A 12,538-nucleotide genomic window follows, 5' to 3' on the forward strand; every position below is an offset into this window, starting at 1 on the left:
AACGGAAGCTTTTTCATAATTAAGTTAAAAAATATATATATAAATTCCATGCTGCCTGTAATGGGATTTGAACCCTGACCCTCTGGAAATTAACAAATTGTGGCAAGTATCTTTGCGCACTCATCTACAGCCAGACATGTAAATGTGCATTCATATGCTGAGTTTGAATCAACACCACGCGTGCGTGGTATTAAAGTGTTGTTTTTAAATACGAACATTTTAGAACGATAATCAAATAAAAATATTCATATTTACTATGCGTTATTTCCCTCAGTGAATTCATAAAATTGTAGTTATTTTTGAACTTTTATTCAAATTTGTGCAATCAAATCGAAAACCGGGACATTTAAATGAAACCCGGGACATTTTAAGGTTGGACCGGGACACCGGGACAAATAGTCTAAAACCGGGACATTTCCGGGAAAACCGGGACGTCTGGCAGCCCTAGCCATGCCCTTTTCCAAATTTGGGCAAACTTCACATAAACCATCTGCATTTAGCCCGAATATGCTATATAAATTTGGTTGGATTCGTTGAAGCCGTTCCCAAGTTATAAACTAACACACTTGATTTTATATATAAGATTATAGGTGCCACGCCCCTTTTTCCGAATTCGAATAGAGGTGCAATGCCCCCTTTTCCAAATTTGGGCAAACTTCACATAAACCATCTTCATGATAGCCCGAATATGCTATATAAATTTGGTTGAATTCGGTGAAGCAGTTCTCAAGTTATAAGCTAACACTTTTTTTATATATAAGATTATAGGTGCCACGCCCCTGTTTCCGAATTCGGGAAAACTTCACATAAACCGAATTCGGTGAAGCCGTTTTCATATTATAGTTAGTATGGGTGCTGCCACGCGCCCTTTTCGGTATTCGGGTAAACTTCACATAAACCATCTGCGTTATAGCCCGAATATGCCGCATAAAATTATAAGGTCACACCAAAAATGCACTTATTTTTATATATAAGATATCGACAAAACTCTGACTGAAAGGTTTTTTATGTCCTACATTCTACTATGGGTAGTGTGCAAAAATCAATTTTAAATCTTACTGAAACTCAAAAATATTCTAGCTGATTTTCTATACTTTTTGAAACCCCTCTCATTGTGGAAGCGTGTGATTTTGTGTTAATTTTTAATAATGGATCATATTTCTAGTGGTATTTATTACATATGGGTGTTTCCAGCGGAAGGTCCACCACGACAAAAAAAATAAAAGTTTTATATCTAACGTATTTACGGGCCGATTTGTCTGCTTTTTAAAATATATACTGGCTATGTAAGTAGGCATAAAATGGTCTTCCTAGGTGGTGCCAAGGTCGAGATATTTCGAAAAACCGTATTTATGGTCCGATTTGGTTCGAATTTGGCGTATGTGGTTGAAACATAATAAATCATAGATTTCTAATAAATTGACCCTGAATTGGCGCTGAAGTCAAAATATAAAGTATATTCTACATAAAATACATGTTTTATTTGCGTTAAAAATTCATTTAAAAGCAATATTAACAAAAATATAACGATGGAAATTTATGTCACGTGACGCCACGTCACGTCACGTTTCACACTTGGGGTTGTAAAAGAGAATTGAAACAATTTGCATTAATTCAAAAAACTCTAAAAACAACTAGAATTGCTCCAAATCATATTAAAATAAGTTCCATGAAAATAGCCATCCACAATTCGCAGTGTTTTGCGATTTTGTAAGAAAAGAAAAAATCAACTTCCATTTTTTGTCACGTAACGACACTCTCTTTAAATGCTTATATTTCAGGACCAAGCAGTTCGATTGATTTCATTTTTCGGTTAAATATAGAGCTAATTATGTGCTATACAAAGGCTCAAAAAAGTTAAAGAAAACAAATGGTATTCCTTTTTTGTATCACATTGAAATCGTACGACTGTCACGTGCGCCACCATGGGAATGCCCATATACTCAACTGAATTTAACTCAGTGGCGGATACAGGGGGGAGGCGATGGGGCGACGGTCCCTTCACCCCCAAGGGCTGCGAAAAGTAAAATTTAGGTTAAATAAATTGCCTCTAAAAAAAAATTTTGAAACAAGTTTTTTTAAAAAGTTTTTTTCCATTTATATCTTCAATCAAAATATATTTCTTAGGTTTTCACAAGATTATTTATAAATTATAATGCATAAGAGATTGTGTAAATCTTTTCGCCAACGCATAGGGGAGTATTTGCATATGTGTGCTTTTCTGATAAGTAATGAAAGAAAACAGGGAACTTAATCATAATTAGGCATTTGTATGAGAAAAACAAGGCTAATTACATTTATCTTAGGTTCATTTTCTTGACATATTTATCCATCGAATACCATAGAAATCAAACATAGGGGGACGGTTTTATTACAGGGAGTTATAGCAAAGGATCCAAATATGTCCCTATGAAAGAATATTCCCCCACGAAGCCCAACAAGCAAACAAAATGACTGTTAGATATTTATTTGAAATGTTTGCTATAGATAAGTCCCATTTCAAATAATTCAAAAGAATATAAATTATAGTATGTACATGCTTTCTATTTGTATGTCCGCTACTTTTATTTGAAGATTGGTCCATAAAAAACATAATCAGCGTTATCACAGAATCCATGGTAGCTTCGATATTCGTGAAATCTACGAAAATGCTATCACAGAATCCAAATGGCTACGAACGTAAATTCGAAATTCGTAGAGAGCCTTCATTGAACCCGTTCGTAATGAAAATTCGTACAGATATTCTACGACGAGTTTATGCTGTCGGAACAAAATTTAAAATCACTGAATCTTAAAAATAATGGAAAAAGCTGCATTATTAGCTCCAATCTCTTCTTTACGAGCTTGAAAGAACACTAGTTTAAAATTCAAATTACTTGTAAAACAACATCACATCTCGTATATTTTAACCGAGTTGAAACAAACTCGCATAATGATATCCGACTTTGTGTAAGGTGCTGCCAAATTCAATTATGGCACTATTGTGAGTGATCATGGAATTAAATTGGAAAAGTTCCAATTAAGCGTCAAAATATTTGCTCAAATTAACAACAATAATAAACGAAGCGACAAATGGAAAAAAGTAAAGAAATAAAAATACAACGAAATGTATTTTACAAATCGTCAAACCACATCTGTTTGGCCTAATGCATGCACCTTGATGTTAGATAAGGGTTTAGGGGAGTCGCATAAAGAATACAAGAAAATTACCCTAGGGGTTATAAATACTGTTAAAACAAACTTTAACAATGGTATGCGCCGAGGAGTATCAGTTGCCCTACCGCGTCGAGGAACGCTGGGATAGCGGACAATCAAGATCCCGCTTAGTGGCTAACGGGCTCGTTTGCCACAATATAAAGTAAACAATCACATAAAGCAATGAGCCACAAACAACCAACCACAAAAACACAATGAGCGCAGCAGAAGCTTGATTGCCTTTCCGAGCGCACCCGAGCGCGGACGATATAATTCCCCATCTAAAAGCCAAGGGGTAGATATGCACTTAACTTGCTATCCCCATTATGTGTGTATGCAATTGTTGTTGTCAGCTGTGAACAGCGGTTCAATTTACACAGACGAACGAGAGCACAAAGCGTGTTGCCCGAGCACGAGCAACTCGGTGCCCCTCTCCTTTCCTCGTCGCGCTCTCTCCTACAAACGTCGAGTTGCGGCAACAAAAATCGCCGTGTGTAAATGAAACGAGCAACACCAAAAGGGAATGTGAAAAATCGCGTCGACAAAAGTTTCCGGGCAACACGCTTTGTGCTCTCGTTCGTCTGTGTAAATTGAGTTAGCGGTTCACAGCTGACAACAACAATTGCATACACAAATCTCGTCGCGTATATATTGGTAGACCAAACAGCGTGCGTTCATATATGTATGTAGCTACAAGTGGCATCGATGCCTTATCGAACGTTCACTGCTATCATTCTCGTTCATAAGTGAATGTAAATGCTGCGTCAAATATTCGCGGAAAGTTGGTGTGGCTAGAGATCAGTGTTGCCAAACATGGACTTTTCCTACCAAAACTGGTACGCTTTTTTCCATTTGGTAGGTTGGTAGGCTTGATTGCATTTTGGTAGGTTTCGGGACAATGAGTAATAGTTATTTGCGAAAAATAGAAAATAGGTACGTATCTCCAAATATTTTAGCAACCTTTTTTACACAAATATTTCACCGGTGTGTTCATATAATGGCGACCAAAAACATGTAAATATATCTGATTCCTAAGTACAAATGTATAAATGTATACCTGCGTACAGCCATCGCAGGAGATCTGTCAGTTTCATCGCAAGCGAAATGTTCATCGCATTGGGCATTTCATCGCAGAAGATTTTATTTCAAAAAGTGCTTATAAGTACATTCCACATGATAAAACATACATTGTTTGCAAAAACCCTGCAGCAAATCAAACTGGTTCAGAACTTGCGGTGAGCTAGCCTGAAAAGGGACGGTACTGGTTCTTCATCTATCCCAACTCAATGCTTGCAACTGTCTTTTTTAACATGGCGATGTCCTACGAAGTGACAATTGTCGCCTTCTGCAGAACTTTTGAACTTGTTCTGAGCTGACTCTGGCTTAGATGGTTCTGGTACAGTTCATATAACAACAGTTCTTAGATAGTTCAAAAAGGGTCACCTCCGGGCTAGAAAAAATGTGGTTAGTTTTGAGCTGGTTCTAATAAGTATTGTATAGAGCCTTTTATTTAAATAAGCACGCATACAATTTTGTAAATAAAAATACTTCATTTTATGTTTAAAGAGCTATTTGTTTTGAACTAATTTACTTTTTGAAGCAAACTGTGTGTCAATTATTCCTTTATTTTCTAAAACCGTTATTCTTAAAAATAATTTATATTTGTTACGTATAATGGGTATTTCTGGGATACCTATAATTAAAAATCTGAACTAAGTCGTGTCAAAAAATGAGAAAAACGATGATATATTGAATGATTATTTGTGATAACTCAGCGTTAAATTGGATTAAATTTATTGAAATGTAATACATAGAATTTCCGGCATCTCATAAGAAATATAGAATTTTGAATATTTACAGTTTTCATGCTAAATATTTTTCGTAAATTTTTTATTTAAGGATGGCTCATAAGTATTATAACATAAACAAATAAATTCACGTTTCTAACTGTGTTGGAAATTTAGTAGAATTCTAGAAACTGTTATAAAAACTTCAATATTTTAAATCAGTTTATGAGTATGCAGTTCTATAGCCCATTAAATTTTAGTATAATTAATCGCGCTGATTTTTTATAACTCTTTTTACGCACGCTCTTGAAGGCATTCTCATATTTAAATATTTTCGTTTAAGATGCAAGATTACACTTTACTACACTAAAATTTGATGGGCTACAAAACAGAATACTCGAAATAGTTCTATCAAGTTTGCAGCACAGTTAGGAATTTGAATTTAAATGGTTTATGGAGTATGAGACATAGTACTTAAATAAAAACTAAACGAAAAATATTTAATATGAAAAACATTGGAAATTAAAAAAAAATCACTGCATAACTACACATTTCGGGTCAAGGCGAATTTATATAAGGTGGTGTTGTTTAATCAGCTGTGTGTAGCGTTTGATTGTCAAAATTTTATATTTTGCTAGTGAGTGAGTGAAAACGTGAAAGTGTTTGCATTTTCTGCCGCCTTTTTCATTCGGAGAAGAATAGCTGAAATTTGACAATCACCAGCTAAAAAAAAAAAACAAAATACAGATAATTGTTGTATTTGTTGAATCGATACCACCTTATATGAATTCGCCTTGTTTCGGGTGCTTAGTGATACATTTACGTATGTACAGTATCGTTCATATCAATAGCACTCCCATTTCAAAGTGAGATTGTTTACCACTTTTGTTTATTTTTTTAAATCTGATTAAAAAGTCAAACATTTTGATGAAAAATCGTTAAGTTTAACTTTCGTTTTGTATAAAGTTTTAAAACACGGTTAATATTATTTTATTTTAAGCATGATCATTTAAATAATAAAAATAATTTTAACTCTCAATATATTGTGAATATTTAAAAAATAAATGGTGTACGCAGACCTTTCCTGTCAAGTGTAGCTTAACTAAATTTTATATTTTGCATTAAATTTTATACGTACGTAGATATGTATAAAAATGACATTAATGTTACCAATAACGACTTTTTTGGAAATATTTTAGCAGTTGCCCCATAAACTATGTAGAGAATTACATATTAAATAAACGAAAACAGTTTGTTATTAGTTTTAGGGTCTAAGAAAACCGAAAAAATATAGTATATTACATTTGTGCATCTTTCGTCAGCTTTCACATGACCAGGATGAGTAACATTGATGACAGCGCAACTAGCAACATATGAGTTTCAACCGTCCAACTCAGCATCCCTTTTTCAGTAGTTCAGAGACAGTTCTGAAATTTGTAGGGCGGAACTAGCGCTTTGACAGACTGTCCCTAAATTTTGCTGCAGGGAACATACTCCACGTTGTTTTGAGCATATATTTTATAGAAAAGCACAACTTTATAAAAATTCAAAGCTTAAACAAGCCGTGAAACTAACTACTTGAGAGCTCATTTCCTGCGATAGCTCGCAAGCGATATCTCCTGCTATCTATCTCCTGCAATGGCGATGAGCGGTCTCCACAAGGGATTCATCGCCGGAGATCTATCGCGGCAGATGAACAATCGCTAATGGAGACTGCAAGTAAGTATGTACATATATCGTGACACATCCGACTGGCTTCTCGAAATCCGAGGTTATCCAGCATTGCCTTAAACAAACATAATTATTAATTCATTTTCTAAAAAAATTTCCGTTTGTTTCATTTACTTTTTGGGAATCAGTGACGGTTTTTGCAAGTGCTGCCAGTTTTTAGTTAGCCGAGTTGGAGCGTTGTTTTGCAGCTCGTTTACAAAAGATGAGGGCTATTGCTAATAATAAATATTATACTCCAAATTTGTTATATTTTGATATAATTCCATATTTTTGTGTAAACGGAGACGTAAAATACCAATGCCATACATACGTACATATGTATGTACTAGGAATGTTAATCCCGGGATCACGGGATCCCGGACTTTTTAAGGTCTCGAAAATACCGGGATTCTTGGCAAGTAATCCCGGGATTTTCGGGATTTGTAATTTGCACTGATGGCAATAATATAAACTCCTTTTCTTGACCAGTATTGGTTATATTTCTTTTTTTATTTAATAATTAATATTTTTATATATATATATATATATATATATATATATTATATTTTCTAGCTCATCGTACACACAACACCGCGCGATAGTAAATTTTAAACACAAATATCAATATATTCGCGAAAGCATGGGCCAAATTGCGTATTTAGTTTTTCACTCTGACGTCAGTAATTCAAAAATGATTTAAAAAAATTCAGGGAAATGTGCTTAGAGAAGAAGTATGCGTATAAAATTAATGAGGAAATCCTGTAGAAATTAAACATATTCAAGTTTCTAGTGCAGAAGGGCTGGTAAATATTGAAAATGTCATTTTATAATTTTATCCTTGAAATTTCGCAATATTTGTTCGAATTTCGTACTTCTAACTTTGTCAGCTTAAAAGTTACCTATTAGTCCTGGTGAATCCAAAATATTTAAAGATTTTAAATTCTAAAGAAATTTCCTATTGCATTTGTTACCCATATTTTTATTCTACATTGCATTGAACTTTTTTTTAATTTTTGGAATTAGTCATATCTCTAAAATTACAAAGTCCTTCAAAATAAATCCTGCGGTCAGAGAGAAAAAATAAAAACGCCACTTTAAATAAAAAAGTAGGTTTCAAATCATGGTACAATAATTACAGGTATTGTCTTCCTAGAGAGTTTTGCTTCACATCGAAATTCGTGCTCCCTTATTTTCATTTTGATGCAGCTCCATGTTGATTCTTTTACTTTTATTTGGCTTTGCTTTTTGTTTTCGCTCAATTTAATTTTTATAATTTTTCAAAACAAAAGAAAAAACGTTTGAAGTTAAGTGAGCCATACAAATTTTGAATTTATTTACAAGCAAATGTTTTTTTTCCGGCTTTTGCAAATTGAATAAGTTGTCTGTAAGATGGTTTGTTAAAAAAGATACGTGAACATATATGGTATATGGGGTATGGAAAAGGGATATTTCCAGCAGTGAACGTTTTAGTGTGGGCATCAATGATATTTTTTAAATAAGGCAGATCGGAATATGCGCTCTCTGGGAAGACAATACCTGTAATTATTGTACCATGGTTTCAAACCCATTTATTTATTATTTATTTCATGGTAGGAGAGCTTCTCAAACAATATAGAAGCAATTTTTTCGATTCAAGTTGTTGAAAAGTAATGAATACCTAAATCCCGGGACTAATATCGCCATCCCGAAAATCCCGGGATCGGAAAAAGCCGAAAAATTAACATCCCTAGTATGTATGTACATACATACATTCATCTGCTAGACGCTATTTAAGGAATGAATATTTTTTATGAAGCGAGGAAATAATAGTTTAACAACGATTTATTATTAATATCATTAAAATTAATTTAAAAATATATTTTTTTCTCTTTAAACGATTAAAATCTAAACTAAAAGTGAAATTTACTACGTATAACAAATAAACAAAAAAGCTCCGCTGCCCGACGACTCGGACTCGAACCCGGTTCTAGATCTGGAAAACTATCGATAGTATCGATAGTTTTTGACTATCGAAAACATCGATAGTTTTGTAAGCACTATCGATAGTTTTCACTCATACATGCATTATTCAGTAACATAAATATTTCAGAGCGCAGATGCTGCTTGAAGCCAAAAATCGTTGATAAATTTTGTTCCTTAACAAAATTATCGACATACTTATTTTACGATTCTGATCTCATTTTCAATAAATGTTGTTATTTTTAATTTTTGGACTTTTTTAATCAAAACTATCGATATTACTGTGATAGAATTTTTTTCGTATTCGCAGCAGGCATTCGAATTCGTAGATTTTCTGCGATGGATTCCGTGATAGCCCTGAATATGCTTATATCGGTGGTCCTCTGCAATGACGACGTAACTCAAAACTCAAAAAAGACTTTACTACTGTTAAGTGGCACATGTCTCGAATCCTAGTCTAATCCTAAATATTTATAATGCAGTCATACAGATTTATACCATGTTCTGACCGACATCGAAAACATGGTTTCGTTGCTAAAACTGGTTATCGACCTAAAGCTTGTGTTTTCGTCCATGTAAAATCTGTCAAACGAAAACCAGTTTTCGCTGAAAACCACTTGAAAACTCACGTTTTACTCATTCCAATCGGTGTCTGTGCTAGTTTTTTCGATTACTTATCGAAGTGGAAGTCATGTTTTATCATCTTTAATACGTCATTTCGGATTTATTGTTAATTGGCTGGCCAAAGTAAAATAGGAATGGAAGTAAAAGGTTGTTAATGAAAAGAAAATGAAGGAAAAGTATTTTGGTTTTGTTTTTGTGTAGCAAAACTGTAAACAAAGGATTTAACGAAAACACCAACGGTTGGTGTGAACAGCCTTCAACCCACAATCCCAAAACCCGTTTTCAAAGCGTTGTCGTTATCGGTCAGAACATGGTATTAGTAAAGACAAGACATGGCTTACTCAAGGATTAGGGGAATTTATTACTGTTCAGTAGTAAGGTTTTTTGGGTTGTAAGGACCGTCGATATGTTTATCAAAAGTTAGATTATACATAATGATTATAATTGCAAATAGGAGTAGTCAATGAAGAGGACGAAGAAAAGGAGGTAAACTCTTTAATAGACTCTCCAAATGGGGTTTCATATCATAAACCATCGACCTCAAGAGGCCAAAATAAAACATTCAGCAGCTTCTTTGCTGAAATTAAACAATATATTAAGGGGCACGATGAAAAGAAAATGGAGTTTAATGAAAGAAAAGCAAACAAAATTATTAACCGATATTTTGGAAAAACTTAAGTCAATCGATGAATAATTGAAACCTGCTGCTTTGAATAATAAATGAATGTATTTATTAATATAAATGTACACTAGCGACCAAAAGTGAGCGCATGGTGTTTTTTCTTAAATATTTGTGTTGTTTTTTTAATGCTAAATTTGTTTGTTATTTTTTATAAAAATGTTGTTCATGCTTTGACCAAAACCACATAAGTCAAACTTTCAAACTTAATGCAGAATTTAGGAAATTTCAACAATTTTTTATCAAAATTTTGAACTTTTTAATCTGATTGATGAAAAGTTTTGGGTATGCAGGTACATCGGTTATGAAATTCTAATAAAATAAGTGCAAGTTTTTATTGACTAAAAATCGCACGGATTTTTAATATTTTGTTTGCTGGCTGCTTTTTGCGCTTTTGACAGATACCACACTGAAAATTATGTCAGAAAGCTGCAACTAACTTTACAGTCTATATATCTCTAAATTATTTTTTACTTTTTAGTTCTTATTGTAATAAAAGCGTGTTTTTAGTTATTTTAAACTATAATTTTATTTTCATATAACAAGCGCATGTTATAGAAATTAGCATTGATTATCTTTTTTTTACAAACGGTCTTGCGCATTTTATTAAACAAGAAATTCCCGTTTATACGGTCAAAATGCAAAAAATCCGTCGGTAAAAAAAAAATATAAAAAATTTGCGCGATTTTTAGTCAATAAAAACTTGCACTTGTTTTACTAGAATTCTATAACTGATGTACCTGCATACCCAAAACAACATGAACAAAAAAAATACCAGCTTTAAATAAAGGGTTTTCAATAAACGCGGGTAGTTCTTGATGAGGAATAAACAAGCCGCCAACATCTACCCGCTCAATTGGAAACCCCTTTTGCATTTTGTATCATAATTATTTACTGTAACCATTCGTACCGATTTTGACGGGACAATACCGATTTTGAGAAAATGTCCCGCCGAAAACTGTTTTGACAGCTATTTTTAAAAGTGTTAATAATTTGAAGTACCCCGCATGTCTTAAAAATTTGCGGTATACAATAAAACTAGTTTTTTTAATTCTAATTCATTTTATTTTAGTTTAAAGATCAGATAGAGGTTATTGCAATTCGAATTATAACTATTTATATAAAAAAATTTGCTGATAGGGGGTTTTGCAGAAAAATGAAAATGTCAGTTCTTTCGATTTAAATACTATGTTAAACTAAGTTTTTAACACATAAATCATTGGTGTGCAAACTCGTTCCCTTCTATTCCGACGTGCCCAGGTAACCACATAATAATAATAGTGTTTTTGTGTCGAAAGAGTATTTCACGTGATTTCGAAATTATATGAGAATCATTAGCAGTGTTGAAAAGGCTTCGATTGCTGATTTACTTTCCGTGCATATGAGAAAATTTCCTTCGTTTTTAGAGGCGAAACGTACAGCTTCTTGCAATGCAACTGATTCGGCTGTAAATGCCGAGCAGTACGCGGGAAAAGTACCGATGAGAATTGTGACATCTATCCCTTTTGTTACCGCAAAAAAAACAGCTGGTATCATATCTGAAACGTCTGTGAAAATAAGCTCCCAGGTCATTTAGAGATGGAACTGGGCAAATGCGATAGAGGTCTTACTTTAGTAATCATCGGAGTAGATATGATGTCCAAATATTTTATGTAGCTTAATATATGTACAATCAGCTTTATTGCTTTCTACATCGGTTTTTTTGTTGAAAGCAGGATTCGATGTGAGAGATAGCTTTTATTGGCGAGGTGGAAAATGCACGGATGCTTCTTCTCCTCTGCTGCAGGGTAAGGTGTTTCTAGCAATTTAAGATGTTTTTTGCGCAGTGTCCGTAAATTACGAGTCCAAAGTCAAATTTTCCTAATATAAGAGCCCTAATTACATTTACGAGTGTAGTTATATGAACTAAAGAATACATAGAACCAATTGATTAGATCGCTCAGTATGTTAGAAACACTTATTTTTACTTGCGTCAAGGACTTAGTCTTAGAAAAAATTAAAATATCATCAGCGTAAGTAAGATGATCTACGTATGTGTTTGCCGATATAATGGAGCTAAGTTTCCCAAAGGCGATATTGAATAAAATAACCGAAAGTGGTGATCCTTGTGGGACACCATTAAAGAGAGGAACAGTTTTTGAATAAAAGTTATTGACCCGTACAGCGAACTTCCGGTTGTAAAGGAAAGGCTTGATAACATTGTACATCCTCTCACCAATTTTCCAGGGCTTTAGTTATAGCAGAATAACATTGGAACCTATTCTGTCATAGGCTTTCTCAAAATCTAAACTTACAATTGATACAAGATTTCTTGACGCAAGAGCCGTAGAGGAAAAGGGATCAAAAATTAACAGAGAGTCCATAACACATAAGCCTTTTTGGAATGCGAATTGGTGCGAATAAGTAATTTTGTTCTTCAAACCACATAAGCCTTTTTGAAATAATTTTTTCTAATACTTTAGATATGCAGGAAAGGAAGGGAAATGGGTGTGTAGTTAGAAATTAAGGAATTGCTTCTATTTAGTTTGGCAGTAGGAATAATAATAGCAGTTTTCCACTGTTGATGGTAACCCTTGAGATAGAA

This window comes from Rhagoletis zephyria, unplaced genomic scaffold, assembly GCF_001687245.7.
Source record: "Rhagoletis zephyria isolate East Lansing unplaced genomic scaffold, Rhagoletis_zephyria_1.1 Rzeph_scaffold_00088, whole genome shotgun sequence".
In the NCBI taxonomy this organism is placed as follows: Eukaryota; Metazoa; Arthropoda; class Insecta; order Diptera; family Tephritidae; genus Rhagoletis; species Rhagoletis zephyria.